Source organism: Megascapheus bottae, chromosome 4 (genome assembly GCF_031878675.1).
Source record: "Megascapheus bottae isolate mThoBot1 chromosome 4, mThoBot2.hap1, whole genome shotgun sequence".
NCBI classification, from domain to species: Eukaryota; Metazoa; Chordata; class Mammalia; order Rodentia; family Geomyidae; genus Megascapheus; species Megascapheus bottae.
In genome coordinates, this window is record NC_143512.1 from 53,015,562 (window position 1) to 53,027,044 (window position 11,483).

An 11,483-nucleotide genomic window follows, 5' to 3' on the forward strand; every position below is an offset into this window, starting at 1 on the left:
TGTCATAACTATGATGACACATACATACCCATGCCTACCTCCTTCCACTGATATGGAGTCTTGCCAATGTTTCTGCATGGAACTCTGATGATCCTCATCTCAGCCTCCAGTAGAGGAAGGTGGAAACGGCAGGTGCACACCACTGTATCTTGCTCCTGGCTGAGATGACTCCATCTCATGTGTACACCTGGACTAGTCTTGAAATGTTCTCCTTCTAGTCTCAGCCTGCCAAGTCATTAGGATTATGGGAATGAGCTAGTAGCACCCATTGTACATCTCAGATTTTTATATACTAACATGGAACATAGGGAACATTTATTGGAGTGTCTAGCATGTAGAAAGCATTTAATAAATAATGACCATTTTGATATCAGCAGTAATATAATGATGGCATTTACATAACCATCTAGTTGTTCTAGGGACATACCAGATTCTCAGATGGTAACTGAATCACTGTCTTAAATGTTCCTCTTCTGAGTAAGATATTTCTTATAGTACTTGGCGGATTGTGTTACTCAGCTTTCCATCACCATAACAAATTCTTCAAACTATCAACTTATAAAGAAAAAAAGAGGATTCATTTTGGATCACAGTTTTGGAGATTTCCATTGGTAGCTGATTGGTGTCATTGCTTCTGGCCTGGGGTGAGGCAGTGCATCATGGGAGGGAGAATACATGTCAGAGCAGATGTGTTCACCTCCAAGAGAAAAAGAGAGAGAAAATGGGGCCAGGATCAGACTCCTGCAAAATATCTCCAGGTATCCAAAAGCCTTCCTGAACAGTTTTACTGCCTCTCAGTAGTACCATTGGCAGGGGCTCAAGATTTAACACACAGACATCTGGGAGAGGTCATAAATAAAGGACACACATTCTAAACTGATAAAATATTATTAACTTGAACATGGAAAAGTAATTATTTTCTTCTCATACCACTGAACTTGTCATTGAATAGATTGTTTACTCTGAATAATCAAATATTAAGTGAAATAGAATCTGTAGTTTCCAAGAACTTTGACGTTTAAGTATCTGCCAACTGTGGCCGGGAGTTTAGATGAGTGGTAGAGTGTTTGCCTAGCATGCATGAAGATCTGGGTTTGATTCTTCTGTATCACATACATAGAAAAAAGGCAGAAGTGGTGCTGTGGATCAAGTGGTAGAGCTCTAGCCTTGAGAAAAAACCTGAGGACAGTGATCAGGCCCTGAGCTCAAGCCCAGGACTGGCAAAATAAATAAATAAATCAATAATAAAATATCTGCCCAGAATAAAATGAAAGTCATTGCCACTGTTTTCAACACTAAAAAATAATGAAGGTAGAGGAGAAAAATAATTAACTTATGATGTTATTAATGTCACTATTTACCACTTGTGATATTGTCATGGTGATGGAAGAACAGTTAATGTGGAAAAATCATTTTCTTGCTTGTTTCATTTATTCTGTCATCTGTCATACTGAAAAAGTGACATGCTTGTCAGCTCAGTCCTTTTAGCAAGGAAATCTTGATTAAGCTGGGGGGTTTCTACTTTCTTGAATGATCCATCATGGAGCAGTTCTTTCTTTTTGGATATCTCAAATTTCCAAATAATTGTCCTTTCCTTTCGGCACTCAGACCTTTCTCATCCTTTTGACCTTAGTTCTTTAGCAAAGTAAATAATCTTGTCTTTCATGCTCATTGATTTTTGATTAATTTTCCAGCTACTTAAATTCATAATTGAACATTTTCCATCAAATCAATAGCTCTATTTACTTCCTTCTGGAGCACTTCAGTGTATTTCTTAAGTTAAGGCACACACTAAAGGAATCCTGAGATATTTTTTTGCTGATGGTCCCCATCAGAAATAGCCTAAAGTTATTTCTAAGAGTGGAGAATCCCAGAATATGGTGGAAAGAAGTGAAGCCAACTTACTTTTAGTCTAAGTACTAGGAATTAGAGAATTCTGTGGAGTTCTGGAAATCGATTTCCTTTTGTCTGTCTTCGGGTTTTCCTTTGGGGCCTGCTGCTCTATTATGTTTTAGACCATGATCATATGAAGCTCACTTTGTCTTCTCTAGACGCACTGCCATGTGGCCCACAAGTTACCAGCTCTTTCTCTGGATCTAGTTCGAGAGGCACTGTTCAAGCTGAGGCAGCAAAGCAGATAAAACAAAAGCTGCTTTGCTGGGAGGGAGGCTGAGATAGAAAGTGACAAAGGCCCTATGACCTGTTGAGCTAGAAAATGACTTTGTAGTTACATAGGCCATTTCAGTCCCTGGCTTAAGCCATTTTGAGCTACATTTGTACCCGTATGAGCTGAGTGAATCCTGTGTGACACAGGTAGTCTTGATTCATTTAGACCTATTTATGGCATGAAGGTTAAGAAGGAAATCAAGTGCTTCGGGCCCTTTTATGTTCCTGTTTCTAGCTATTTACCCTTTTTCTAGACTAGCCAAAGAACGTGTTTGATCTCCATAAAGAATGTCTTTCAGATTCTTCATAAAACCCAATTCACAGAGCTCCACTTTCAATGGTCTTTGGTTGAGGCTGCACCACTTATACTAAGGAAATGAAGAGTAATCTGAGATTTAAGCAAGGTCTAGTGAGTTAATCAAGACAGGTCGGATAAAGGCAATGGCAGGTGAAGATGTGTGTCAAGTATTGCTTGCAAGGAGGAGCCGGGAGACAAGAAAAATGGAGGTCAGATATATAATTCCAGAGATAAACAAAACTCAGGCAGATATACAAGAGCAGGATAAAGGAGAAATAGGATGCTAAAAATTCAGCAGGGAGCCAAGGGCTGGTGGCTCACGCCTGTGGTCCTAGCTATTCAGGAGGCTGATTTCTGAGGATCACGGTTCCAAGCCAGACTGGGAACAAAAGCATGAGACTCTTATCTCCACGTAACCACTAGAAAACCAGAAGTGGCATTGTGGCTCAAAGGGTAGAGTTCTAGCCTTGAGCTGAAAAGCTCAGGAACAACACCCAGGCCCAGAGATCAAGCCCCACAACAGTTAAAAAAATGCATCAGGGGATGAACAGATGATATACAATTCAAAGAATATAAAAGAGACATTGCAGAAAAAAAAGGAAGGGACACTTCCTAAGCTCAGAAGCACCGCCAAGCTTGTTTGCCAACTATCCCAAGAACATATAGCTGCCACGGCATAAGGTCCAATCTAGTAGCAGGTGTCTGCTTCAGAACTAGACACATGCTCCATGGCATTGTTTATGCAAACCCTCAGCACATATCAGTGAGGCTTTCTCAGTAAACAGAGAGTAGTAGAAGGGTCCTTCCAGTCTCTTATTCCTAGTTCCATGCAGAGACAGGAGAGTCACAAAGGCACCCTGGTAACTAGTTTTGGAGGCAACACATGCTACTCGGAAAGAAGCAACCCAATCGAACACAGAGATGCCTGAAGGAAACTCAACTTCCCTTGAAAGCAAAGTGGCTGAGGAGATATTAGCCTACATAACCAGAAACCTAAATGCTTATCTACATGTATTATTATTATTATTTTTTTGCCAGTCGTGGGCTTGAGCTCAGGGCCTGAGTACTGTCCTTGGACTTTCTCAAGGATAGAGCTCTACTACTTGAGCCTCAGCACCACTTCCGGCTTTTTTTTTTTGTATGTATGTGGTACGGAGGAATCGAACCCGGGTCTTCATGCATGCTAGGCAAGCACTTTAACCACTAGGCCAAACTCCCAGCCCTCTAGATGTATTTTTAATATTTAAAATCTATTGATAGTAGTACAAGTAAATGTGTGTGTGTGTGTGTGTACATGACCAAGAAATTAGAAAAGGTCTTTGGAGGTCACTGGATTGAGTCAGTGGTTTTTTGCTTTTTAAAGCAGTGCCCCTCTTCTCATCTTCAGAGCCTGGCTCAGGCGCGCCATCTGGTGGCACACCTGGAGTGTGTGTCCCATTTTTCTCAGCCAACCCCATGGAAGGCTTCCAGCCTCTGTGGGAGGGGAGGAAGGTGATCTGGATTGACGATGGTGGGGTGGGTCAAAACTCCACGGTTCCCAGTAGAAGTAGTGGGCAGGGAAGAGGAAGGCAGAAGGCCAGGGGCGGGGGGGGGGAGGGAGGGCACAGAGTAAAATGACAATCTGCACTGAAAGGGCACCGTGCCATGCTGCCAAGGAGAGAACTGAGTCTCCAGACTGGGCTGCTTCCCCCTCCCCGTGGAAAACACCGAGCACAGAGGGCCAGGACAGAGGGGAGGCTCCAGCCCCTCCATGCCTGCTCCTGAAGGAGGACTGGCACGCAGCAGTGGTACTTGAAAGCGGATCTTCATTTTCCCAGAAAGAAACAGGCGTCACAAAAGCGAAATCCTTGCTTCCTCACCACATGAAATCCTGCCTGAAGCCGTCCCTCTCCACGGATGAATGAGGTGATGTTTTTCCGCTGCTCTTGATCTTGCGCATCCTTGACGCAACAGCTCCCTGGGGAGAATTCTGGTCGCCAAGTGCCAAGTACGTTAGAAGAGACACGGCATTTTTCTTGGGCAGCTCAAGGTCACTCTGTGTAAGATCAGAGGGCACAGCCCCTTGGGAATCGCAACAGAACGGAGGCCATTCTGCTTCTCAGTAGCTGTCTGCGTCCTTCGTCTGCCCCACTGCAAGTGGAATCACAAAGCAGTCATTTTATTCTGAGAAGGAAGTGTCCCCCTTGCTTTGATTGAAATGCCCCGGGGAGAAGGGAGCCATGGAAAGTCTTTTCCATCTTCCTGAAGAGCACAGATGAGTTTACACTAAGGAGGAGAGGAGGCAAAGAAAGGGGAGGGATAGTGAAGGAAAGAGAGGGGGAGGAAGAAGAGGAAAGGGAGCCACAAAGCACTCTCTTGCTTTCTGCACAAGGAACCTTATCACAATAGCAGGTAGGGGCCCTCAGAGGGGAGGCCTGGAAAGAGAGCCCAGCAGAGAGCTTCCTTCAGGACAAAGGAAGAGCAAGGATGTAGGCATCCTCTGGCTTCTGTGACCGGTACTTCGAACAAGGGAGACAAGGGAGAGCTAGGCTGTGACTGTGGAAAGAAGCTGTTCAGGGGAAGAGGTCACTTCTTACCTAGGTGACCCAAAAGAGTGACCATGTGAGGACTGGGGGCTGGACTGAGGCTATGGGACAATGTCCAGTTTCTCTGTGCTAGGTGGGTGGAAAGCAGGACAGGGTCAAGGTGACCTCACACTTCTGCCCGCTGGGCTTCACTGAGATCTACAGGCTCTGAGTGTGTGTGAGTGTGTGAATGTGTGTGTGTGGAGGGTATAGTGTGGTGAAGGGAGCCCAGGGTCTGTGCTTGGGACCCCATGTCCCCTCTCGAAAGAGTGTCACTTTGTGTGTGTGTCCTTCTAATATTTCTATCTCCTAATTGGAGATATTAGTCCATCATTAATTACTGTGTTGTCATGGCGAGTTTGCCGAGAGCAAGCACACATCAGCACTGACTGACCAGGATCTGGGCACTCGGAACATACCAACTCTCCCAGATCGCTCTACGAGTAATTGTTATTATTTGCTCCCATTTTAAGAGTAGAGAAGTATTTGGTACAATGCCCAAGGTCACGCTGCAGCTGGGAATTTGGGAAGTTAGATTTAAACCCAGGCAGCCTGCCATGGAGTTCCACCCTCCACTCTGCCTCCAGATAGACATAGCTTTGCCTCTTTGTCCAGAAAATGGAGGTATGGCCTGAGGTTGTTCGAATCCTCTGGGTTTGAAAAGGTCACTGCATAGCGTATCTGTGCAGACCCAGACCCTCAGCCCTGGAGTGCCTAGAGGTACTGAGCACAAAGGCAGGCGAGAGGCAGGCGTGTCCTTGTAGCTCAGAGATGACTGGGAATTGCCTGGGAGGGCTTTGTTATAGAACTTTTAATTTTTAAGAATTGCTCAACATTATTTCATTTGCTAAAACTAGGATTCGAAAATTGACAAAATTATTTACTCTGGGTGTCCTGAAATCAGTGACAATACACGAATTGCTTAAGGCCAATGGCACAAAACAACAATGCACTCTTGACACGGAGTGTGTTTTTCTTGTATTCAGAGCTAGGGAAGTGTATTTTAAAATAAGACAGTGTTCCTCCTGGTCTCAGTTTGGATCTGGGAGAAGGCAGGAGGGAGGTGAGGATTTGGGCGAGGGATGGGGATGCAAGAGTCCTTCAGACACAGGAAGGACAGCTCTGGACCTGTCCCAGGGGGGCACATGTGTACATGCATGACATTATAGCCTATGTGGCATTTTTTCATAACCTTGCTTTGAAAAGAGGGAGAAAGGGACTGGTGGTTGAAAAATAAAGAAGTGAGCACCCTGGTCCACTCATCAAACAGCAGTTCTTCAAGACTTCCCAGGGAAAGGCACAAATTTTCACAAATGTTGACATCCCCTAAGGGAGGCGGGGAGGGGTCTGGATGCCCTTCGGAAATGTTAGTGACTGGGAGGAATTCCTGGGAAGGAATTAATGGTCATTGAACATCGAAATCTGAAGAAAAAAAAAGTCTTTTTTTTTTTTCAGAATAATTCAGAGAGGCTGACTTGGTCCCTGGGTTCTGCGAGGAAGGCTGGGGAAGGGGTTCACACCAGGTCAGAGCCCAGGAGGAAAGGAGACAGACGGCACAGAGAGCTGACGCGGACTTCACTGGTCAACATCAGGTCTGGAGGATCAGCCGCTCTCCAGGCACCATGTATCCCCCAAGGTCAGAGTGTTGGCCGCAAGGCCAGCAGAGAGTGACACAGTCCTTCTAGCAATGAGTAACCAGAACCAGGTTCTGGCTTCAGCTAGGAAGGGCACCCACCGTTGACCTCTGATGAGGCCTGCATCCTCACAGAAACCACCACAGACAATTGCTCATTTTGCTTTGTGCTTTGAGCCTTGACTTGGAAGAGGACTATGATGATGCATAGCCTCGGCCAGTGTCTCCGTCCAGTGCACTGTTGTGATGAATGCAGCCAGGAGGGCTGGATCAGAGGGAGTCAGAAACATGAGCCTCAGGACGGAAGCTTCCCATGCATTTGCCCTTGTAGTTGACCTCTGTAGAAGCAACAGTCAGTCGCTTTCAGTCTATTGGTGGGGACTGTCCTTGGCTGGGGGTGGGTACTGGAGAGTCAAAGAGAAAGGAGAGATTGAAAGCCTCAAATTCCAGGTGATGACAAATACTTCTAGAATAGTCAGAGATATCTTGAGATCCACCTGAGAAGTAAATATCAAAAGCAGACTCTTAACACTTTGGGCTTTGGTGAGGGGAGGAGAGGAATTATGAAGCAAGAGATTGGGTCCGAGAAGGTTAGGGAGTAGTGGGTAGCATTGTGAGTGCAGAACGGGGTGAGCAGGGGCTAGGGGGAGGAGGGGAAGGATGCCCCTTCATGGCTCTTTGGCCTCACTCTGGATGTGACACATACATTTACACTGCCCTGTTGTCCTTTGGTGAACATTGCTCTCCCTGATTCGGCCCCAGGCCCTGCAATTCCAGAGTTATCTTAAAACAACAATATCAGCAACCAAACCCTATAGTGCTAGGTTCTCGAGAATCTCTACACTTCAAAGCAATCCCCTCCTTAGCTTTCCTACCTAGCTACACAGTGAGGTGTCAAGGTATTGGTGTAACTACGCCTCTATCACCTGTCTATTGATCTATCTACTGTTTGTCTTACCTTGTTTTACATCATCAATTAGAATAAATGAAGTCTTCTTCACATGCAAGTATTTCAGAGCAATCATTATCAGCAATATTCTTTGTGAGTAGGTCCTGTGACCTTTCTAAGATTCTGTCATTGCTGGCCACTTGAAGAAAACGGACAATTCAATGATAAAAACACGAGCCCCATTCTCATAGTAACCTAAGCTCAAGGGAGAAAGTGGGTGTGATGATTTTAGGGCTTCCATCTTGGGCTGTTTGGGGGTCTTTCCAGGACCGCATGTTATTATGCTGGTATGTGTCTTTTGAGAATGAGTGCTCCTCTGCCTCTGACCTTCTTCACATTCTTCTGGCTGGAGAGCTCCCTCTAGTGGCTATTTAGGCACATTTTTTTTTTTTTTTTTTTTTAATTTTCTGCACACCCAGTTTCGAGGTTAATTCGAAACATAAGCTTACAGATGTGAGCTATTAGATTTGCGAGTAGATGCTTCTTGCTGATAATGGAAATTGCAAACTTTATTGAAACTTAATTTCATGCCAGATTCCAAATGTGCTCTGTTCCACAATAACATATAGGTATTCTGTTAGGTACGATTGTTTCTCCATTTTACAAATGAGGAAATGAAGTTCCTTAACAACCAAGTTGACCCAGACTGAGTGATGGAGCAAGATCTGACAGAACAGCTGTATTCTAGTCCCATGCTTAGCCTTGCCCCTTTCTCCCGCCCTCAGCCCTCCTGTATTTTCAATCATAGTCCAGGTAGGCCACTCAGTCAGACAGGGTATCCACAGATTCTGCATTTTGATTTTCTTGTGGATCCTCATTTAGACCAACTTGTAACCACGTTTATTGTCTCCAAATATTTCCTTTGAAGATGTCAGATGTTATATTTGATTTTGTTATATAGCATTAAATGCACACTTAAATATATATTTTTTCTATTTTGGGTCAGGAGTTTAGCCTAGTGGTAGAGTGCTTGCCTAGCATGCAGAAAGACCTGAGTTCAATTCCTTGGTGTCACATATATAGAAAAAGCCAGATATGATGATATATATCAAGACCTAGAGCTGTAGGCCCTGAGTTCAAGCCCCAGGACTGGCAAAACAAAAATATTTTCTATTTTTCAGTTTCTCAAAAGGCTAACACATTTTTGTGCTATTTTTCTGTTACAAAGTGTGTATGTGTGTGTTTTACACATTTTGTGGCTTATAGGTTTTTGAAAGTATTTCTTCAACTTGAAGCGGATGAAAGGGCTCACTGTGGTGGAGAGCCCTCATATTCAGAAACTGCTCTGTTGAATGGCAATCCTCCTTACGATGACTGACTGATAACACGCACAAAAATGTGGAGTTACGTTGTTTCGTTCCCTTGTAACTTAGAGTTAAATTCTTAAAGCCAAAATGCAATCAGCTTCACTTCTGGTTCCATCTTTTAGCAGCTCTCTGACCTAGGCTAGCATTTCACATTTCTGGATTCCAGTTTCCTCATACATACAATGGAGGAAGTTGACCAGGTGAATTTTATATATCCTACCAGCTGAATTCTTAAATTTCAGTGGTTTGTGAGAGCAAAATATGAAAAATGCAGAAATGATTCTGATAATTTCATTCAAGCAATTATACACCACTGGCTCCACTTTCCAGATTATGGGTAAATTAAACTTGTGTGACTTAGATCCTGTGTGAAAGGGCTGCACTGATTTGAAATTCACACTAAGAATCTCCTCATGAAAAATAAATGCCCCTCACATTCATTGTCTCTAGAACGTTGTTAGTGGGCTGTCCTCTCTCATACATTGGGCTGTATGTACAATTGATCACATATGCTCTTTTGATCCTAGGTAAAGAGAAAGCTTTCAAATTGCAGAATGTGCGTGAAAACAGAGTCAGCACAAATTATTTGATAGGAGCCTTCTTCATTGACTTATTTTTAATTGAATTTTATTCTCAGGGTGATGTACAGGGAGGGGTTATGGTTACATACATAAGGTAATGAGTACAGCACTTGTCGAACATGGTTTACCCCCTCCCATGTTTTTCTCCCACTTTCCCTCCACTGAATGAATCTAAGTCATGCAACATTCTCAGAAAGGGGGCAGAACCCAAACTTAGACACAGTTTGTCTGTGTAATTGTTCATGATTAACCTTTGTAGAATATGTCGGGCAAGGGCAAGAAGTCCAGAATATCTTCTCCTGATCTGCTAATTAGGAGAATCAAACCAGGGATAATGGCAGAAGAAGGAAGATGTCTGGATCTGTGGCCTCCTGCATACCACATGGTGAATGAGTCTGCATCTCTAATTGCCAAAGGTTCTGTCTTTACAGGATTCTTTTAAAATCATGTTTCATGTGACTAATCTAAAAGACTGGAAGCAAAGAAAAAAATTTCCCAGTGTAGGAGTGGGAGGTAGTAAAGGTAAGCGTATGCTAAAATGAGAAAAGAAGGTAGGAAAATCATCCAGATTTCAGAAGCTTAGGAGTCTAAGAGGGGATGCAATCTGTCCTTGTTCTTAGATGCCAATAATAAAATCCAGACCTGGCATGGATAAACAGGGGGCTTGATTCTCAGAATCCCTGTACAGGTTGGAAAAGCAAACTAGAGCTCATGTGTTTGCACCTGCTGTCCCTCTCCACAAAATGGATCCTGGGCCGCTCTTTCTTTTCCTCTTCCAACTTGAGATTCAAACTCCAGGCAGGTATAACCCATCCATACAGCCCAACTACAGGGAAGTTGTGAGAATGCGTTGTACAGAGCCTGGGAAATTCTCGAATGCTAATGTACTAGTCAGATTCTTGACAAGAAATTAATGGCGTCCTCAATCGACACAATTCACAACTTTCAAGAAAAAAAAAGCTGGTAGTAATGATAAAGGTTTGGAGAGAATCAGGAAGGGAAATCCAACCAGTGAAGCACAGGCTGTGCAGGGGCAGGAAAGCCATTGTTCCTCCCAGGTTCAAAGGATAGGGACGGTTAGTGCCTCAAGCACAGTAAGGGGGCCACTTGTGACGTGTGGACCAGCAGCCATGGGACTGGATAACAGAAAATCTGACCCTTCTCACTTTTGAAGCTTGTGCATCTGTCTGTCACTGGACAAACTGAGTCAGAAGATGCAGTTCTTGAAGACTGGCCTTTCAAGCATAGAGCAAGATAGAAAAGGGCAGAGAGCAGGTGTGGGGCAGCAGATGAAAAGCCCCATGCTCTGACTGTGGGCCTGTTACAAAGAGCAGCAGGAGCAGCGGCTGGGCAGAGCCTCTTCATGTGAGACCTGCTAATGGCTGTGGAGCAGTGCAGTCCAAACAGACTCAGAGATATAGAAGTTGTGTTTGAGAGGAATTGCCAACACAGCTGGGAGGAGGCAGCAGAAACATGTAACCTTTACCTGCAGTGCTGGCCCTGTGTGGATCTAGTTTAGTCATCAGGACAATCCACTGAAGTAGTACTGTCACCAGCTCTCTTTACAGGACATCCCACCCAAAATCTGGGCACTGGATAGGAGAAAGCCAGTTGATGGCAGACACATGTACCTACCATTTTCATTCCTTGGGCATCATGAACACAAACAACCACAGAAGCTGGAGGAGATGAGGGGGAAGGGAATCCAGGGCACAGTTGGTGGGGATGTAAACCGGTGCAACCAAAAAATAAACCATACAACTATCCCATGACCCAGTGAGGTGACATTAGGGCATTTGTGTACCTATGCTTATTGCTGCATTATTTACCATAGTCAAGTTATGGAAATGGCCCAGATGCCCTTCAATGGATGATTGGATTAAATAAATGTCACACACACACACACACACACACACACACACACACACTCCTACAGGCAAATACACATACAATGGAATTCTTCTCACCCATTGGGAAGAATGATA